Source organism: Mytilus californianus, unplaced genomic scaffold (genome assembly GCF_021869535.1).
Source record: "Mytilus californianus isolate M0D057914Y unplaced genomic scaffold, xbMytCali1.0.p SCAF_1, whole genome shotgun sequence".
Classification (NCBI taxonomy): Eukaryota; Metazoa; Mollusca; class Bivalvia; order Mytilida; family Mytilidae; genus Mytilus; species Mytilus californianus.
The window spans coordinates 118,089,290-118,096,718 of record NW_026262581.1 but is presented as its reverse complement, the minus strand read 5'-3'; the positions used below and the strand labels follow the sequence as shown (position 1 = coordinate 118,096,718).

At 33.1% G+C, this 7,429-nt stretch overlaps 1 long non-coding RNA gene across 1 annotated transcript; it reads right to left on the bottom strand.

Moving 5' to 3' along the window:
* Positions 1–832: 832 nt before the first annotated feature.
* On the bottom strand, positions 833–7,068 carry LOC127732149 (uncharacterized). The gene is made up of 3 exons (XR_007996082.1): positions 6,570–7,068; positions 5,408–5,601; positions 833–1,228 (listed from the first exon to the last, which is right to left on the bottom strand). It is a non-coding gene; the product is annotated as an uncharacterized LOC127732149 (long non-coding RNA).
* Between the last annotated feature and the right edge of the window lie 361 nt (positions 7,069–7,429).

Below are 7,429 nucleotides of genomic sequence, written 5' to 3'. Positions count from 1 at the left end.
GTGCATTTAGAGGCTTTTAAAACACGGGTTCTTTATTCATGTATTGACGAAGGTTACACTAAAAACCCGAACGAACGAACCTAAAAATATACCGGTAAATTTTTGCAATTTCTTTTTTCTCCCTTAAAATTTTGAGATTGTAAATGCATTTTGTGTTTTGTTTTCTATATGATGTTTTTTTCTAAAATAAAACTCGAAATTTTTTCTCAAATTTGGAAATATTTTCTCAAATATTTGTTTTCTTTGAAAATAATATATAAACACTGGACACTTTTAATTTGCAAAACACTCATTTGCAAATCCGCCGCCGCCTCTCCTTAGACCTACAGTGTGGTGTAAATAACCAAAATGTGCGGAATTACATGGGATTCAATAATTTCATTGCTTTTCTGCTGTTATTATTATAAATATTTTGTAATTTGATTTAGAAAAACATGGGATTTTCAATATCCCATGGGATAAGGCAAATCCCATGGGATTGACCATTATCCCATGGGATTTTGGTTAAATCCCATGGGATTTTTTTGGGTCCCATGGGATAATTGTAGTCCCATGGGATATTTGTTGTCCCATGGGACAAAAAAAATCCCATGGGACTATAATTATCCCATGGGATTTTTAATATCCCATGGGACAAAATAAAATCCTATGATTCAAATTATAAATATACAGTAAATAAATGTGTATGTTACAATGAATTCTGTTTGGTAGTAAATTATTTTAAGATGAATCTTTTTAGTTGAATATCTTTTTTTTCCTTGGAAATGTTAACGCAATTATATTGTTCTATAACTGTTCAAAACTAAACTTTTAAACAACAAATCAGATAATGTAAGTATCAATATATGTTTATTTATGAATTCTAGAACACTTTTTTGAAACACAATTTTTTCCCATTTGAAATCAATGAAAACTCTATTAATAGTCTTAACATACTAGTAGCTTTTTACATAAATCTATTTTTTTTTCAGGATATCCCTCCACCCAAAAAATTAATAGTTTCTTATCATCCAGCATTGTGTGATCGTAATGTATAGTCCACTTTTTTTGCCATTCAGCACACAACATTGTCATTATTGTGGTTTTAATATCTTTAGATATTTAATAGAACTGCAATTCATTGGCTGAGTGATGAAAATAATAACTGATCTGACTTTTGTCTTTGAATTTATTTTGGTCTTGTTTCTGTGTTTTCTCCTTCTATTCTCAGTGATGAATTCCAATCCTTCTGAAAAAGAACCAATAAAATCCGAAGTTATGGATAATAAAAAATTGTATACATACATGTAGCAAGAACATATGATTTTTCAATAAAAAAATAGCTATGCGGTATGGATTTTACTGATTGTTGAAGGTTGTCCAGTGTTATCAGTTGCTAACCTCCTACATCCTTTGGTCTCTGATGGAGAGTTGTCAAATTAGCAATATACCACATCTTCCTATTCTAATATTATATAACAATCAATTTATGTATTCTTCTTTATAACATTTGGGTATTTTCCCCAGTAGTTATATATATATATAGATCAATGTTAAAACTTTAGGCAATTACAATAAAATTCCATTTTTCACAAGAATTTGCAATATATTATACAGAAAGCCAACAATAGAAACAGCACTTCTTTAAGCTTCTGAAGTTCTGAAAGAGTTCCACTTGTGTTTTATTTCAATTAGAAAATACATTGAACTCTTTGGACATGTTGGAAATTATAACATTGATACAAAAAATTATATTGGTTTTTTTTCTTATTTTTGTGTTGTTTGGTTGCTGTCTCATTTTTATATATGGTTATACATATATCCTAAATCTTCTTTTTTATATACTTAATCATTAATACACAATGTAGTAAAAATGGGATATTTTTTATTTTGATAATCTCAAAACATTATTATTCTATCAAATAACTTATTTCCAAGTTCACAAAACACCAATGTGTCAGATATTAATTTTAAGACATGTATAAACATGATCAACAAGCAGTTGACAGGATGTCATGCAAAAATCTCACTAATATTAAACTTTCACAAAAACTCTATACTCAGCGAGTACTATTAAAGTTCTTAGTACAGGACAAATTCCTAGTACAGGACACAATGCCTGGCAAACACTAGCATGTGTCAATGTCTAGTCAATCATGTAATCAGGCTCAAAATCTTAGTTTGGCACTGAATTTAAAAATTCACCACATAATGAACATGTGCATGAAATTCAACTTCATGGTAAGCTATGTACCTTAACCTAAAACTTTAACCTAAGAATGTACTATAATTTCACATTATGACATGTCTATGTTCAGTGATCCATAAAATCAGGGTAAAAACAGTAAATGTGGTGTTTAATATATACACAAGAGTGCACACACTGAAATGTTGCGCCTTCTTTACTAATCATTGATATCATGTTGATAGTCCTAAATATAAAGCTTTACTACAACTATCACATAAACTCAACATGATCCAAGAAAATGAATTCAAGGTCATATAAACCTGACAAGAAATATATGTACACCTTACAATCATTCAAATTACTAAATACAGTTGACCTACCGGTATTGCTTATAGTTTCCCTTGAAGCAGACTTAACCAAGAAAACTAAACATTGACCAATGATCCATGGAAATGAGGTGAAGATCAGATGAACCATGCCAGGCAGACATGTACAGCTAACAATCCTTCCATACAACAAATATAGTTGACCTATTGCTTATAGATTAAGAAAAACAGACCAAAACACAAAAACTTAACACTGAGCAATGAACCGTGAAAATAAGGTCAAGGTCAAATTAAACCTGCGGGACTGACATGTACATCATAAAATGTTTCCATACACCAAATATAGTTGACCTATTGCATTTAGTGTTAGAAAAAAAGACCAAAACTCAAAAATTTAACTTTGACTACTGAACCATGAAAATGAGGTCATGGTCAGATGACACCTGCCAGCTAGACATGTACACCTTACAATCATTCCATACACCAAATATAGTAGACCTATTGCATACAGTATAAGAAAAACAGACCAAAACACAAAAACTTAACTATAACTACTGAACCATGAAAATGAGGTCAAGGTCAGATGACACCTGCCAGTTGGTCATGTACACCTTACAGTCCTTCCATACACCGAATATACTAGACCTATTGCTTATAGTATCTGAGATATGGACTTGACCACCAAAACTTAACCTTAAATATAAAAAAGAAGATGTGGTATGATTGCCAATGAGACAACAACTCTACAAAAGAGACCAAATGACACAGAAATTAACAACTATAGGTCACCGTACGGCCTTCAACAATGAGCAAAGCCCATACCGCACAGTCAGCTATAAAAGGCCCCGAAATGACAATGTAAAACAATTCAAACGAAAAACTAACGGCCTAATTTATGTACAAAAAATGAACGAAAAACAAATATGTAACACATAAACAAACGACAACCACTGAATTACAGGCTCCTGACTTGGGACAGGCACATACATACAGAATGTGGCGGGGTTAAACATGTAAGCGGGATCCAAACCCTCCCCCTAACCTGGGACAGTGGTGTAACAGTACAACATAAGAACGAACAATAATAAAATGCTCTGCTGGGGCGCAGCTTGATATGACCGCAGAGGTCGAACCCTGAACAGTTGGGGCAAGTATGGACACAACATTCAAGCTTGATACAGCTCTGAATTTGGATTGTGATTAAATATTTGACACAGCATAGGTTTCTGACACAGAATGAATGTGGTCTAAGAACTTAAAAAATTTTAATTTACCTATTCAAACCATATCATAATTATTTGCTTTTATATATAAATCAGAAATAACCAATTTAAAATGGAAAATTTTAAAGAAAAAAAAAGGAAAAAAAATCCCCCCCCCCCCAAATTTTTTGAACCCCCTTATGATTCATCACCCCAAAACTCAATAACAGCCTTCCCTTTGTGGTATGGTACCTTGCAGTACAATTTCAGAGAGATTTATACACTTGAACACCAGTTATTGTCTGGAAACTAGAAAAATGCTTGTTTTTTTGGCCCCTTTTTGGCCCCAAATTCCTAAACGTTTAGGGCAATTACCCTCAAACTCAAACCCAGCTTTCCCTTTGTGATATGGAACCTTGTAGTACAATTTCATAAAGATCCATACACTTACACACAAGTTATTGTCCTGAAACTAGAAAAATGCTTGTTTTTTGCCCCTTTTTTGCCCCTAATTCCTAAAATTTTGAGGCAATTACCCCCAAAATCAATCCCAGCCTTCCCTTAGTGGTATGGTACCTTGCAGTACAATTTCAGAGAGATCCATACACTTGAACACAAGTTATTGTCTGGAAACTAGAAAAATGCTTATTTTTGGCCCCTTTTTCCTAAACGTTTTGGGCAATTACCCCCAAACTCAATTCCAGATTTCTCTTTGTGATATGGAACCTTGTAGTACAAATTCAGAAAGATCCATACACTTACACACAAGTTATTGTCATGAAACTAGAAAAATGCTTCTTTTTTGCCCCTTTTTTGGCCCCTAATTCCTAATATTTTGAGGCAATTACCCCCCAAAATCAATCCCAGCATTCCCTTTGTGATATGGAACCTTGTGGTACAATGTCAGAGATCCATATTGAAACTTATCGACGACGACGCCAACATCATACCAATATACGACCGCAAAAAAAATCAGTTGAAAGAGGCTTAACTCATCAGATGGATAAAAATACAAATACTACAAATACAAGTGGACGTGGCCGGGTACTTGTACATCCAAACAACAAAAAAGACACTAAGTACAGATCTGAGAGTACTCGCAGTTACTGACAGCTAGTACAAAGCCACTAACAACTAATAAAAAAAATCATGCATCTAAGACTAAGTTCTTGTTCACTGATCCATGAAATGAGGTCTAGGTCAAGTGAAAACTCTCTGACGAGCATGAGGACCTTGCAAGGTACGCACATACCAAATATAGTTATCCTATTACTCATAATATGAGAGAAATTAACATTACAAAAAATCTGAACTTTTTTTTCAAGTAGTCACTGAACCATGAAAATGAGGTCAAGGACAATGGACATGTTTCAGACAGAATTCGTATCATGAGGCATCTATATACAAAGTATGAAGCATCCACCTTCTAAAATATAAAGCTTTTAGGAAGTTAGCTAACGCCCACTGCTAACGCCACCGCCGTAGCCGCCACCGGATCACTATCCCTATGTTGAGCTTTCTGCGACAAAAGTTGCGGGCTCGACAAAAATACATGAACATTTTAAAGTACTAAATTTTGAGTATATACATGTAAAACCACAAGTTACTAACTGAAGTTCATGGTGAACTGTAACCAAAAACTTAAAGTGAATACAATTTAGAGAAAGACAGATGGATGCACAAACACTATCATAACAGAGCATAAAACTTACCAAACAAGATGTTTTACATTTATCCTTCAGAAGCAGGAAAACTGAAGTGTTTCTTTTCTTTCTCTGCCCTCCAGGATATAAACTTCAAATTCATTCATGCAAAATATGAAAATCTGCAAAAGTAGGACCTTGTACCGCAGCTTATCCACATTTTGACTTTTGAACTGCATTGTTCTTTTCATCTTGCTGGCAACCTAAACATAAAAAAAAATGATAAACACATAATTCTGGATTAACTTTCTGTATTTATTTTTGTTGGTACAAACAATTTTTTCCAACTTTAAACTAAATCTGCCTCTGCTTTAAAAATCAACTGAAAACCATGTATTTATCTTAATTGAAAACAATTTCTTGAGTTTTTCTCATTTGTATCACCCTGTTATTATATATAAATTTTATTTTTGTCCCTTTTTAAAAATAGGAATGGTTCAAATTCCTCAATAATCATGATAATTCTAGTCAGTCAATTAAAAATGTATGAATAAATTATTTAACCTGTATACTATTAATATCAATATATTTCATTTTTGATAAAAACTAGGCTCTGTGTTGAAGACCATACCTTGACCTATAATGGTTTACTTTTATAAATTGTGTGACTTGGATGGAGAGTTGTCTCATTGGCACTCATACCACATCTTCCTATATCTACAAACAGATTCTATGGGCGAGCAGACATTATACCCTGGAGGTGGTTTTAAAAAAAGCATACAACTTAGATGTACCATAAGCATGGAAAAACAATTCAGCAGTCAGTTTCACAAAAAAACTTACAAATAATATTGATAGTAATTAAGTCATGTACAATACAGTATACTTACGATAAATTGTAAGTTTTTTTTTTGTAAAACCGACTCAAGTATACTTATAATCAATCTTAGTCGTAAGTATTAAGTATTATTCATCTTTTGGATAATTTGTTGGTTTATTTTATGAATATACAGTGGCAGATCCAGAACTTTTCATAAGGGAGGGCCGGCTCCAGTCATGCTTCAGTGATCCCTATATAATCAACCAAATTTTTCCAAACAACCCCCCCCCCCAAATCAGCCATTGATATATGTTTATATATCTCTCTGATATGCCATTTCAAATCAAATGTGTATTAAATAAAACTTTACACTAGAAAAGTAATGGATAGTTACTCATTTGGGAAACTTACAAGTTCACAGCATGCCGGTGCCTGTGACTGTGTTCAAAGTGGTGGGTTTTCACCCTCGTTGTATTGCGGAATAACGATTTAGGCAAATTGAGAAAAAAACATCATGTCTGTGGTTGATAATAGTGTGTGTGCATTAATTTAATTTTCTATACCTTCTTATTTAATATTTTTCCAATTTTGAGTACTGACGGCAAGTGTTGTAACCAATGTCTTGAGACCAATGTGCTATTTACAAGTGCGATCGAGAAATGCAGGGGAAAGAAACTTATCAATTATGTTTATTCTTAAGACAAAACTGAGCCGCCGTAAAAATGAACCGTGTCGAGGAGGTTACTGACACGTAATAGGGCAGAGACATATTTACACATATGTGTATATCTGTCTCTGTAATAGGGTCACCCCTCGAGAACATTAACTAGTACATTGATAGTTTACTATGCAGTCATGCAGTATCCCGAAAAAAAAAACGTATCGATGCAAAACGCTTAGTGGTTTCGGCCAGAGACATATATACACAGAGATTGGCAACTCCGTGAAATCCCGTTAAAAAACGCGGCCCGGAATGAGATTCTCGTCGATAATTATTCTACAACATGTAGACAAGTCAGGGATGAATAACCTCGATAGCTAATCAAGAAAAGTAATAGGAAAACTTATTTCAGATCAAATAAATTCTTTTTCTAAAATACTACTTGAAATAGTTGTATTTTTTTAAATGTATTTGATTGAGAAAATATTTTTTTCTTTTTTTCGGCATTTCTTTTAATTTAAAAAGTAAAATCTGGTAATGATCATGATATTACAAGAAACATTTCTTTGCTAAAGTTTGCTTCTAAATTACACAGTGAAATTATGTGTGT